This window comes from Chiloscyllium punctatum, chromosome 46 (assembly GCF_047496795.1).
Source record: "Chiloscyllium punctatum isolate Juve2018m chromosome 46, sChiPun1.3, whole genome shotgun sequence".
Taxonomy (NCBI): domain Eukaryota; kingdom Metazoa; phylum Chordata; class Chondrichthyes; order Orectolobiformes; family Hemiscylliidae; genus Chiloscyllium; species Chiloscyllium punctatum.
The window spans coordinates 45,737,783-45,752,181 of record NC_092784.1 but is presented as its reverse complement, the minus strand read 5'-3'; the positions used below and the strand labels follow the sequence as shown (position 1 = coordinate 45,752,181).

General features: G+C 46.9%; 1 long non-coding RNA gene across 2 annotated transcripts in view; it reads left to right on the top strand.

Annotated features, from left to right (window-relative positions):
• The window catches only part of LOC140467984 (uncharacterized), an 86,879-nt gene that overhangs the window by 30,336 nt on the left and 42,144 nt on the right, over positions 1 to 14,399 (top strand). For both annotated transcript variants that reach the window (XR_011955558.1, XR_011955557.1), the window contains one exon: positions 8,570 to 8,612. This is a non-coding gene — a long non-coding RNA (uncharacterized lncRNA). The remainder of the gene's footprint in view (positions 1 to 8,569; positions 8,613 to 14,399) is intronic.

Genomic DNA, 14,399 nt, shown 5'->3' with positions numbered 1-14,399 from the left:
AGACCTCCCATCCTGTGGAAGTATGATTCAGTCTCACGGTTCGAAAGCATTGATCATAAAGTATTTTATTAAATGGGAAATGGGCGTCACCAGCCAGGCTGCCTGTCTATCCTCTATCCCTAACTGCCCATTGAGGAGTTGGTGGTCAGATGCCTTCTTGAACAGGGCACTGACACTGAGGAGGTGGTTTCGGTTTCCCTCCGTATCTGTGGTAATCTGCAATCCCAGGATGTGTCTGACCATCACACAAGCTCTGCATAGCTGCCCTTTCTGACAGGGTGTGGTTGGTCACATGAATCAGAATCAGGCGAAATGCAAGAAGCGTAAGCAATGCAGTGGGCCCTCAAACTGGTGCCATACTGACCGAAGGCATCACTCTCTGAGCTAGCTGCTTCCTTCCTGAACCAAGTAGTTAAGGTAGTTACAACTGTCCTCATCACACTCAGTGAGATACGAGACCATTCAACCAGGATGCTGGTTGCTGGACGTCCTAGCATCTCTTGGGGAGCAGTGGTAGTGTCAGTAGCCAGAAGGCCCAGGTTCAAGTGCCAATTGCTCCTGGGGTCTGTCATAAGACCTCTGACAGGGGTGATTAGCAAATATACCGAAAACTGGTGATATCATAGGGTAAAAGAAAAAGGGGGAAGGCATTTGTGCTCAGGAGTGCAAGCAATTCTTGAGAATTACATTGGGACAGGCTGCAGCATTTTGCTGTTGTCCCCCAGAGCCAGGTTTATTGGAAAGGGAAAACAGAATAACACTTCCCTTTAGATACAGAGGAAAATCTCGCTTTACTCCCCTATTAAACACTCCCAGGACAGGGACAACACGGGGTTAGATACAGAGTAAAGCTCCAATCACACTGTCCCCATCAAACGCTTTCAGGATAGGGACTGCACAGGGTTAGATACAGAGGAAAGGTCCCTCTATACTCTCCCCATCAAACACTCCCAGGCAATGGACCACACAGGGTTAGATACAGAGTAAGGCTCCTTCTACACTGTCTCCCATCAACCCTTCCCAGGACAGAGACTGTACAGGGTTAGTTGCAGAGTAAAGCTCCATCCACATAGACCCCATCAAACTTTCCGAGGACAGAGACAGCACAGGCTTAGGTACAGAGTAAAGCTCCATTGACACTGTCCCCATCAAACACTCCCAGGTCAGGGACAACATGGGGTTAGGTACAGAGTAGAAAATGTGTTGCTGGAAAAGCGCAGCAGGTCAGGAGGCATCCGAGGAGCAGGAGAATTGACGTTTCAGGCATGAGCCCTTCTTCAGGAATGAGAAAAGTGTGCCAAGCAGGCTAAGATAAAAGGTAGGGAGGAGAGACTTGGGGGAGGGGCGTTGGGAATGTTAAGGTGAGGGTAATAGACCGGAGTGGGGGTGGGGGCGGAGAGGTCAGGAAGAAGATTGCAGGTTAGGAAGGTGGTGCTGAGTTCGAGGGTTGGGACTGAGACAAGGTGGGGGGAGGAGAAATTAGGAAACTGGAGAAATCTGAGTTTATCCCTTGTGGTTGGAGGGTTCCTAGGCAGAAGATGAGGCGCTCTTCCTCCAGCCGTCGTGTTGCTATGGTCTGGTGATGGAGGAGTCCAAGGACCTGCATGTCCTTGGTGGAGTGGGAGGGGGAGTTGAAGTTTTGAGCCATGGGGTGGTTGGGTTGGTTGATCCGGGTGTCCCAGAGGTGTTCTCTGAAACGTTCCGCAAGTAGGCGGCCTGACTCCCCAATATGGAGGAGGCCACATCGGGTGCTGCGGATGCAGCAAATGATGTGTGTGGAGGTGCAGGAGAATTTGTGACAGATATGGAAGGATCCCTTGGGGCCTTGGAGGGAAGTAAGGGGGAGGTGTGGGTGCAAGTTTTGCATTTCTTGCGGTTGCAGGGGAAGGTGCCGGGAGTGGAGGTTGGGTTGGTGGGGGGGTGTGGACCTGATGAGGGAGTCACGGAGGGAGTGGTCTTTTTGGAACGCTGATAGGGGAGGGGAGGGAAATATATCCTTGGTGGTGGGGTCTGTTTGGAGGTGGCGGAAATGACAACTGATGATACGATGTATCTGGAGGTTGGTGGGGTGATAGGTGAGGACCAGTGGGGTTCTGTCCTGGTGGCGATTGGAGGGGCGGGGCTCAAGGGCGGAGGAGCAGGAAGTGGAGGAGATGCGGTGGAGAGCATCGTCGACCACGTCTGGGGGAAATTGCAGTCTTTGAAGAAGGAGGCCATTTGGGTTGTTCAGTATTGGAAAGAGAGAGAGAGAGACGATCAAGAAATAAGAGGTACAGAACAGTAAAAAACAAGGTAAATAAAATAGCTGAAATAAAATAATGGAGCAGAATGAAAACAGATGGGATAATCATCTGAAGTTGTTGAATTCAATGTTGAGACCGGCAGGCTGTAACGGGCCTAGTCGGAAGATGAGATGCTGTTCCTCCAGTTTGCAATGAGCTTCACTGGAACATTCCAGCAGGCCAAGGACAGACATGTGGGTATGGGAGCAGGACTGTGTGTTGAAGTGGCAAGCCATAGGGAGGTCCAGGACCTGACTGCGTACAGACCGAATATGCTCAGTAAAGCGACCACCCAGTCAGCGTTTTGTCTCTCTGATATAGAGGAAACCACATTGGGAGCAACGAATGCAATAGACCAAATTGAAAGAGGTACAAGTGAAACGCTGCTTAATCTGAAATGAGTGTTTGGGGCCTTGGATGGTGAGCATGGAAGAGGTAAAGGGGCAAGTGTTGCACCTTATGCGATTGCATGGGATGGTGCCGTGTGTGATGGGAGAGGTGTTAGGTGTGATGGGATGGTGCCGTGTGTGATGGGAGAGGTGTTAGGTGTGATGGGAGAGGTGCCGTGTGTGATGGGAGAGGTGTTAGGTGTGATGGGAAGGTGCTGTGTGTGATTGGAGAGGTGTCATGTGTATTGGGCGAGGTGTTAGGTGTGATGGGAAGGTGCCGTGTGTGATGGGAAGGTGCCGTGTGTGATGGGAGAGGTGCCGGGTGTGATGGGAAGGTGCTGTGTGTGATGGGAAGGTGCGTGTGTGATCGGAGAGGTGCCGGGTGTGATGGGAGAGGTGTTAGGTGTGATGGGAGAGATGCCGGGTGTGATGGGAAGGTGCCGTATGTGATGGGAGAGGTGTTAGGTGTGATAGGAAAGTGCCGTGTATGATGGGCGAGGTGTTAGGTGTGATGGGAAGGTGCCGTGTGTGATGGGAAGGTGCCGTGTGTGATGGGAGAGGTGCCGGGTGTGATGGGAAGGTGCTGTGTGTGATGGGAAGGTGCGTGTGTGATCGGAGAGGTGCCGGGTGTGATGGGAGAGGTGTTAGGTGTGATGGGAGAGATGCCGGGTGTGATGGGAAGGTGCCGTATGTGATGGGAGAGGTGTTAGGTGTGATAGGAAAGTGCCGTGTATGATGGGCGAGGTGTTAGGTGTGATGGGAAGGTGCCGGGTGTGATGGGAAGGTGTCATGTGTATTGGGCGATGTGTTAGGTGTGATGGAGGAGTGCACTGGGTTGTCCCGGGGTGAACGGTCTCTGCGGAGTGCAGACAGGTGAAGGGAAGGGAAGATGTGTTTCGTGGTGGCATCGTGTTGGCGTTGGCGACAATGGTGGAGGATTATTCTTTGCATGTGAAGGCTGGTGAGGTGAAAGGTGAGAACAAGAGGGACCCTATCCTTGTTCTGGGAGGGGAGGGAGGGGGTGAGGGTCAACATTCAGATGATTATCAACTTCAGATGATTATCCCATCTCGACCCCTCTGTTTTCTTTCTGCTCCGTAATTTTATTTCATTTATTTTATTTATCCTTTTTTTTATATTTTTTCACTGTTCTGTACCTCTTATTTTTTGATTGTCTCTCTTTCTCTCGCTCATTATCACCTCTTTATTGCTACCTTTGTTTCTGGAGCCATGACTCACCTTCTCTCAGCCTAGTATAAATACCTCCCTAATTCTCCCCTTTTTTTAGCTTGGACAAAGGGTCCGTTAGACTCGAAACGTCGGCTCTTTTCTCTCCTTAGAGATGCTGCCAGACCTGCTGAGATTTTCCAGCATTTTTCTTTTGGTTAAAGCTCCCTCTATACTCTCCCCATCAAACACTCCCAAGACAGGGACAGCACGGGGTTAGGTACAGGGTAAAGGTCACTCTCTGCACTGTTCCCATCAAACACTTGCAGGGCAGAGACAGCACGGGGCTAAATATAGAGTAAGGCTCCTTCTAAACTGTCTCCCATCAACCCTTCCCAGGACAGGGACTGCACAGGGTTAGATATAGAGTAAAGCTCCCTCAATACTCTCCCCATCAAACACTTCCAGGACAGGGACAGCATGGGGTTAGATACAGAGTAAAGCTCCCTCTCTGCACTGTTCCCATCAAACACTCCGAGGAGAGGGGCTGCTCAAGGTTAGGTACAGAATAAAGCTCATTGTCCTTTAAGTGTTGTCATCTGATTGGTTCTGCACACTCTGAATATTTCTGGGAAGTCCTGGTTCCCTGGGTGGGATGTATAACTCAGTGCTTCTGTCCTGTGTGCAGACAATCATTTCCACAATAGTGTGTGCTGTCTTTGTTCCCCTTTATTTTCGAGGAGGCTTTCCTGTACATGGCATGGTGGCTCAGTGGTTTAGTGCTGGGGACCATGTTTGATTCCACTCTTGGGTAGCTGGCTGTGCGGAGTTTGCACGTTCTGTCTGTGTTTGCGCGGTTTCCTCTGGGTGTTCTGGTTCCCTCCCGCGGTTCAGGGATGTGCAGGTTGGGTGGGTTGGCTATGCTAAATTGCCCATAGTGTCCGAGGATGTGCAGGCTAGGTGGATTATCCATGGGAAATATACGATTACAGGAATGGGATGAATTTGGGTGGGATGCTCTTCGGAGGGTCGGTGTGGACTCGATGGGCTGAATGACCTGCTTCACTTCTCTATGGATTCCATGATCCCGTAATGCTAAAGGCTTGTGTTTTAAAAGTCTGAGGGACAGGAATTATATGGACTGGTTAGGCATAATTAACATGGGTTTGTGTGGGGGAAATTGTGTAACACTAATTTGATTGAGAGACAAAGAAAATTGATAAAGGTAGAGAAGTGGATTTTGTCTATGTGGACTTCAGCAAGGCGTTCAACAGGTTAGACTGGTTACCAAAGTTAGATCACATGGAATCCAGAGAGAGCTAGCCATTTGGATACAAAATTGGCTTGAAGATAGGAGGCAGAGGGTGGTGACAGTGGAGTGTTGTTTGTCAGACTGGAGGCCTGTGACCAATGTCAGAAATGATTTGGATGTGAGCATAAGAGGTACAGTTAGTAAGTTTGCAGATGACCCCAAAATTGGAGGTGTAGTGGACAGTGAAGAGGGTTACCTCAGATTACAACGGGATCAGGACCAGATGGGCCAATGGGCTGAGAAGTGGCAGACGGATTTTAATTCAGATAAATGCGAGGTGCTGCATTTTGGGAAAGCAAACCTTAGCAGGACTTGATGGTAAGATCCTAGGGAGTGTTGCTGAACAAAGAGACCTTGGAGTGCAGGTTCGTAGCTCCTTGAAAGTGGAGTCGCAGGTAGATAGGATAGTGAAGAAGGTGTTTGGTATGCTTTCCTACATTGGTCAGAGTATTGTGTACAGGAGTTGGGAGGTCATGTTGAGGCTGTGCAGGACATTGGTTAGGCCACTGTTGGAAGATTGCATGTAATTCTGGTCTCCTTCTGATCGGAAAGATGTTGCAAAACTTGAAAGGGTTCAGAAAGGATTTACAAGGATGTTGCCAGGGTTGGAGGATTTGAACTATAGGGAGAGGCTGAACAAGCTGGGACTGTTTTCCCTGGAGCGTTGGAGGCTGAGGGGTGACCTTATAGAGGTTTACAAAATTATGAGGGGCATGCATAGGGTAAATATGCAAAGTCTTTTCCCTGGGGTCGGGGAGTCCAGAACTTGAGGGCATTGGTTTAGGATGAGAGGGGAAAGATATAAAAGAGACCTAGGGGGAAAGTTTTCACGTAGAGGGTGGTATGTGTATGGAATGAGCTGCCAGAGGAAGTGGTGGAGGCTGGTACAATTGCAACATTTAAGAGGCATTTGGATGGGTATATGAATAGGAAGGATTTGGAGGGATATGGGCCGGGTGCTGGCAGGTGGGACTAGATTGGGGTGGGATATCTGGTCGGCATGGACGGGTTGGACCGAAGGGTCTGTTTCCATTCTGTACATCTCTATTACTCTACACTGTCCCCATCAAACACTCCCAGGTCAGGGACAGCACAGGGTTACATAGAGAGTAAAGCTCTGTCTGCATTGTCCCTACCAAACACTCCCAGGACAGGGACAGCACAGGGTTAGATACAGAGTAAAGCTCTTTCTACACTGTGCCCATCAAACTCTCCCAGGACAGGGACAGTGCGAGGTTAGATACACAGTAAAGCTGCCTCTACACTGGCCCCATCAAACATTCCCAGGACAGGGACAGCACAGAGTTCAACGCAAAATGAAACCATAACTTCAGCTGAGTGCCTTATTGTACCACTGAGTTGTGTGTTATTTTTGTTGTTTCCATTCCTTGGCTTCGGGGAAATAGACAATGAAGAACCTATGTATACGTCCATGAATCCCTGTCTCGCAGAGGTGTCTAGCCACTTTGCAAATGAAGTGGATAATGTTATCATCTTCCGTTGTAGTTTTAGTCTGCACTACACATGACTGCCGTCTCACATGAGCTGAATACATACAATTACTTGGTGATTGGGGACCAGCACACATCTAACCTTGGCATTGTCCCAATGGGTGGAGGTATTTTAACTTGGGCTGAACTGGGTAAGCCCACTGTTTCATTCTTAACTAAACACAGTAAACAAATTTGTCACGTCACTGAACCTTCACAATCATCCAGTCAAAATTGAGGTGATTTGTACTGGGATTGATTGCACCCAGTCATTTGGAAAATAATTGCTAAATGTGCATTTACGTATCATCTTCCCAGAATGCCTTCCAAAGCATTTTACAGCCACCGTTTTGCCACACTGTAATGCAGCAAATGGTGCAGACAAATTTCCACAGACAGCCAGCAACATGTCAATGACCACGTAACCTCTGTCATCAGGAGTCGTTGCTGGGTATCCTGAGGGCAAATGACTTAATATTACTCCATAATCATTCACTTGAGGGGGCAGTCTCACCCAAAGACAGTGGTCCTGGCACGCAGCACTCCCATCATGCTGCACGAGAGAGTCAGCGTAGGATGTGGGTATCCGCTGCAGCAATACTTATTAGATTAGATTACTTACAGTATGGAAACAGGCCCTTCGGCCCAACAAGTCCACACCGCCCCGCCGAAGCGTAACCCACCCATACCCCTACATCTACCCCTTACCTAACACTACGGGCAATTCACCTGACCTGCACGTCTTTGGACTGTGGGAGGAAACCGGAGCACCCGGAGGAAACCCACGCAGACACGGGGAGAACGTGCAAACTCCACACAGTCAGTCGCCTGAGGCGGGAATTGAACCCGGGTCTCTGGCGCTGTGAAGCAGCAGTGCTAACCACTGTGCCACCGTGCCGCCCACTTATGTTATCCCTTCAAACAAAAAAACTAGATGTGGGCAATGTGATATTGTTTAATCCAATGGAATATGACTGGCACAGTGGCTCAGTGGTTAGCGCTGCTATCTCACACTGCCAGGGACCTGGCTTTGATCCCAGCCTCATGTCTGTTTTGCATTTGCATATTCTCCCCATGTTTGCATGGGTTTGTTCCAGTTTCTTCCGACAGTCCTAAATTATGCAGGTTAGGTGGATTGGCCATGCTAATTTACCCATAGTGCCCAGGGATAAGCGGGCTAGCCGTGGCACATGTGGGTTCATAGAGATGCTCCCCAGAGGGTAGGTGCAGGCTTGATGAGCCAAATGGCCTTTGTCTGCACTATGGGGAGTCTGTGAGGACATTTGGTACGATTCATTGGCACGTGAATGTGTCATATTTATGGATGCATGTGTATCCGGACTGGTGTATATATGCGCAGACATATAAGCTTATGGGGTGAATTTGTTTTTGCAGAATTACATTTTATTTTGCTCAAAAACTGCATGAATCTATGTAAAACTGTGTAAAACTGACATAGCATCGGGACACAGACAGACTTCACCCCAATTGTTTAAAAACCTGAGCTATCTTGAGAATGTAATTTGTGAGAAGTTCTGGGATTTCATCAAAGGACAGAAACCAGCATATCCCATTATAAAAGATGAAAGCTTTAATCTAAGATAGTTTACTATATACATCTCCATGACACTGGACTCTATAAATTCTATGAGCATGATCGTAACCACCTGATGAAGGAGCAGCACTCTGAAAGCTAGTGCTTCCAATTAAATCTGTTGGACTATAGCCTGGTGTTGTGTGATTTTTAACTTTGTCCACCCCAGTCCAACACCAGCACCTCCAAGTCATGCTTCATGTGGCCTCAGTTAAGATGGACTCTGAGACCTTTATAACCTGAGGTGAGTGTCTACAATGCTGTGATACTGTCATGAGCATAGCTCTTCAAGGTGTCCTGGCATACTAACCATGAAACCTATATTATGTTGGCAGGTATCTGGAGTGAGACCTGAATGGATAACCTTCCAACTCAAAGGTCAGTGCTACCCATTAAGATTTATTACTTTCAAATAAGATTATTGACTGAGACGATGAGTGTGAGAGTAATGGATCTGAATTTGCTGGCAATGTAAATCTCTGAGGGAACGTAAGCTGTGAGGAGCTCACAAGGAGCTTTCGATGAGTTGACTGAATAAGCAACAAGACAGAATATAAAAGTGCAGTAGAACCTGAGCAATAATGTGCTGGCTTACGTGGTTGTTAAGACTTGAAAAGCAGAGTATACTTTAAAAAGGTGTGAAACTTCTTGAGGCTGATGTTCACAGAGAACTTGCAAAAGGAACAGAGAAAGTTGACACGCAACTCACTTGTGCTCCCTTATCACAGAAGAGGAACTCTTCGGTCTAAACAGAGCGATTTTGAATCAGAAAAAGAGAACTGCTACGAGTCCTCTTTTGCTGACAGAATGTCCATTGAGTGTTGAGCAAGATTCTGCTCCTTCAAAGCTTCTGTCTGGTTTCAATTATTGCCCATAGCTACAAACAGTAAAATGCTGGCAAGCTGGGCATGCTGATCTATGGCAGCAGTAATTATGCATTTAAAAACATTTTGTTGATGCTTTTTATCTTGCACTCGTCAGGACAATCCGTAAGAATGCAATTCAAGGGGAAAGACACCAATTATTCTGGCTGACTGACTCTGATTAGTTGAGGTGTTGTCCTGTAGAATGTATCCATTCGTGCTGATTGACAGTTAACTGCCAGGGTCAGAAGTTGTGGTGCTGGAAAAGCACAGTCGGTCAGGCAGCATCTAAGGAGCAGGAAAGTCGACGTTTCGAGCATTAGCTCTTCATCAGCTCTTCCTGATGAGGACGTTATGCTGGGAATATCGACTCTCCTGCTCCTTGGATGCTGCCTGACCGGCTGTGCTTTTCCAGCACCACACTTTCTGACTCTGATCTCCAGCATCTGCAATCCTCACTTTCTCTGAGTTAACTGCTAGGGTTTGTTTAAATTTTAAAGCAGGAATGTTGGCTTTGATTGGTCAGGACATGGCAAAGATGAATGAACAAGCAAATGGCTATCACCTCCCTTGATGAGTTGGAAGAGGCACTTTGTAAATATATCCTTTCCACCTTGAAACACCAGGTCTTGTGTTTTACTATATACAGTTTCCAGTAGATGCGATTGCATGTGTAGTCTGTGGGCCCAACTGACAATCCTGATTTGGTTATCACTGTTATTCTTTGTGCATTTAGGACTGTTTAGCAAATGCTGCCCGTTAGCAAAATCATGTTTACTGGACACGGGAACTGTGGTGTGGGTTTTGCAAGCACGGACTGGTTGCTTTAAAATCAGTGCCTTGCTTGTTGTGAATAGTCGAGAGATTATGCTGCCATGATGATCCTCCAATCTTCAGGCCACCTGGCATCACACCAGCAACGATACTCATATACCATGCCACTCATTTACTGTGAGAGGCAGAACATCTTGATGGCCACGTTCTGTGGATGGTGAGTCTCACTCCTGTTACTACTGCAGTGTAGCAGCGGGAATCAGTTAGGTCACACGTGTGAGATACAAACCATCTGAGAGTATTCTGAGGTAGACTTTTCAGAACCTTTCCACAAGGTGCAGCGAGAAATGTTCTGATTGGAGTAAACATTATCCAGCAGGATGCCTTTGATGCCTTAAGCTTGTGCAGTGAACGCAAACCCCGGCACCCATTTACACAGTTGCCAATAAGGCTGAACTTATAGCTCCTGGGACTGTTGGAATCCCAAATTGTATAGTGACCAGTGAAGGGAGTGGGCAGTAGTTGAGAACACCCCAGCTGACCCATCAACTGGAACATCCAGAAAAGGGAGCTCATTTCTCCCTTCTATTTCAAACATGAATTCCAGTGCAGGGTGCATCAATTAGATCCATTAGGCTAGAAAGTGGTAAGAGTTGTGCTGCCAAACTAAGATTGTTGACAGGGTCATAGTGTAGCACACTCGTGTGTATGAGAATCCGCATTAATAGAGAGCACCCAGTTTTCTGTGGACAGAAATAATATATATATATACTGTACCTTGACAAAAGAGACAGTATCCATTCACTCAGGACAATGGGCAATTCAAGGGCATTAAATGCTGGCCAGCCAGTGGTGGCCACATCCCACAAATAAGTTAAAACAAGATGTCCTAAGCAGTTAGGATCAACCTACCAGATTTAAACCGAATTTGGCAGTTGACTGTCAATCAGTATTAAAGCGCACATTCTTTATGGCAATGCCTCTACCAATCAGGGTCAACTTGCTGACCAATCAGAGTCAACTTGCCAGCCAATCAATTCCCTCCTCTCAAGCAGTATGGATGTTTGCCATTGGATTGGTATTCTTGTGAAGTGTCCTGATGACCGGTGGTCTTTTTTCTCAGCAACATCCAAGTTCCTTGTGACCAAATGGTTTTCAAAACCATAACAAGCCACAAATGTGAATCTGAAAGCAATGGGGAGACATGAAAGTGGGTGGCCAAAAGGTCAATGAGAAATGTTGTGTCCTGAAGAAGCATCGTGAAGCTAGAGAGAGTTTGGGAGGCTTGGGAAGGATATCCCAGAGTTCTCAGCTCAGGTCTCAGCCACCAGTAGTGATGCAGTTTGGGTCAGGGATGCTCCAGGACTGGAAGGGTTCAGAGATGTCTGAGGGGTGTAAGGACGAAGGAGATTATGGAGATAGGGAAGGGAGAGACCGCAGAGGGATTTGGAAATAAGGGTGAGGACTTTAAAGCTGTGATTTTATCTTAACTCAGAGCGAATGTGGGTCAGTAAAACAAATGGTGACAGATAAACAGGACCTGGTGCGAGTGAGGAGATGGGCAGGAGCATTTTGGATGAACTTGCATTTAGAGACCAACTGGGAGATTGTTAGAAGAATTATGTCTCAAGGCAGTAAAGACATGAATGAGGGTTTCATTGGCAAGTAGAAAGGGGGAGGAGCAGTGAGAGCTGGGTGTCCTTGTACACCAGTCACTGAAAGGGAGCATTGCAGGGGCAGCAGGAGGTGAAGGAGGGAAATGGTATTTTGGTCATCCCAGTGAGAGAATTCGAGTACAGGAGCAGGGATGTCTTGCTGCAATTGTACAGGGTCTTGGTGAGACCACACCTGGAGCATTGTGGGCAGGTTTGGTCCCTGTATCTGAGGAAGGATGTTCTGGCTACAGAGGGAGGGTAACAAAACTTTACCAGACTGATTCCTGGGATGGCAGGACTGATGTATGAGGAGAGATTGGTTCAGTTAGGATAATATTCATTGGAGTATCAAAGAATGAGGGGAAATCTAATAGAAATCTATAAAACTCTTAACAGGGTAAACACAGGAAGGACGTTCCCAACAATCAAGGAGTGCAGACCAGAGTCATAGTTTAAGGATCTAGGGTAGACCATTTAGGATTGTGATGAAGAAAAATGTCTTCACTCAGAGAGTGGTTAGCCCATTGAATTCACTAACATTGAAAGCAGATGAGGCTAAAGCATTGAATGTTTTCAAGAAGCAGTTAGGTATAGTTCTTAGGGCTAAAGGGATCAAAGGGTAGGTGGAAAAAAATGAGAAAAGGGGACTTAGTTGGATGATCAACCATGACCATATTGAATAGTGAAGCAGGCTCGAAGGGCCGAATGGCCTCCTCCTGCTTCTATGTTTCTATATTTCTGAATGACCGAGACAGGAGGCACTATTATGATGGTGACAATAGGCAATTTGGAAGATATGGTTGATGTACAGTCGGAAGCTCAGCTCAAGACAAAATCCGACACAAAATTTATGAATGAGCTGATGCTGTCTCAGACAGAGGCATCGGGTCAGTGGGCAGAAAACAAACGGGATGTTTTCAGATTTTCCAACGTTGAATCAGAGGAGGTTTCGTTTCATACCATGACTGGGTGTTGGCCTGTCAACTTCCGAAATCTGAGCTGGTGGACTTGTTGGGCCAAAGGGCCTGTTTCAATACTGAAGGCAATCTAATCTCATCTAAAATATGTATTTCTCAGCTTTGGCTAGATCATGTTCCTTCTTAGTTTCTATTCCCATATTTCTTGGTGACAACATCAGCCCTGAACCCCACCCTGAGAGATCCATGCAGCAGATTAATCTGCTTTGAAACCAACTATGTTGGGAACTCTCTTTTGGTGTTTTTTTTTGTTGTTCCCCTCTGGGAGCTGAGTGTGGGAAAGCCTCTTGTTGAGTAACTTCCACCAATGCCAGTCATGTGTATGTTTCTTAACAGGAAATCCCCTTCACCTTCAAATCGTGGCTTGTGCCCGACGATAAACTCGAGCTGGTTAGAGAACTGAGTGTGTTCCCCCAGGCTGAAATACGACAGTGTCCCCTCTGAACTTCCTTCAAAGTTTAAATCTCACCTCATACTGACACTATCTCTTACCCCAATCAGATGAAAAGGAAATGGGGAAATGTCCATTGGGATTAAGGAGGTGAGACAACACTCTGGAATCCCCCAGAGTGCAGAAACATTCAGCCCAACATGTCCACACCAACCCCCTGAAGAGTAACCCATACAGACCCATTCCCCTACTACTCTACATCTATCCTGACTAAAGCACCTAACCTACACATCCCTGAATACTTTGCGCAATTTAACACGGCCAATTCACTCAACCTACACATCTTTGGACTGTGGAAGCAAACCAGAGCACCTGGAGGAAGCTCACACAGATACGGGGAGAATGTGTGTTGGGAAAGAGTCGGTTAACCAGAGGGTGACCAGCCTGCAGCGGTCTAATTTGGAAAGTAACGTTCACACAAGTGTCAATGAGGATTGATACAGTTATTCATGATATCAGGGGGAGAAACACGGAGAGCAACTTGAGAGCAGGTGTTCGTTTACAATAGGTGCTTGCAAAGAGACGAAGGGCTTCGTGCAAAGAGAGGAATTTGTTTATCGGGTCGCTGCACAGCTGCAAGGCCAACCATCTCAGGCAGGCGTGGGAGACAAGCTTCCTACAGGACAGGCATTGAACGTGAGGTAAAATGGCTTCCACATATTAATATGTGACAAAGCAGCTCCCACTGTTCACAAGCTCCACACAGTTACCCAAGGCTGGAATCAAACCCAGGTCCCTGGTGCTGAGAGACAGCAGTGCTAACCACTGAGCCACCGTGCCACAATTGTATTGTTGGAGCTGCCTATTGATCTATACTGTGGGTGGACCTTACATCTAGCAGACTGCAGCCGTTCAAGTAGGCTCCTCACCAACACCACCTTCTCAATAGCTATTAAGGATGGACAATGAATACTGGCTCAGCCAGCAACGCCCACATTCCCTGAATGAATACATTTAATGAATTCAATCCAACAATGTGCGATCTATGGATTCATACAAAATGCCGAGAGCAGGAGACGCCTTGTTACTTCGTAAATAAATGAGTCAGTGGTTTGTGACGTTTTGTAATTTTCTGCCCATTGAATGTTTATAATTGTGAAACAATTTGATCATTGTAGGCCTTATTTCAATTTTAATAATGGTCTATAATAATGCTGTGAGTTATAATTATTTGGTCAACTTGTCTTGACATCTCAGTTCAAAATTTAACATCCTTCACATATCAGGACTTCCTGTATCAACTCTTCTGCTGTTCAGAGTCCACTTGCCAGCCAATCGGTATTGTATAAACATGCTATATTGATATTCTTGCAAATGGTCCTGATGAGGGCAAGATGAAAGGCTTTAAGAAAATGTGCCTTTTGTCAGGAATACCCAATCTCTGTACCATCAGATCTTTCTGTCTATGGAAGGATCAATTCAGGCATTACCCAGCAGTGACCATG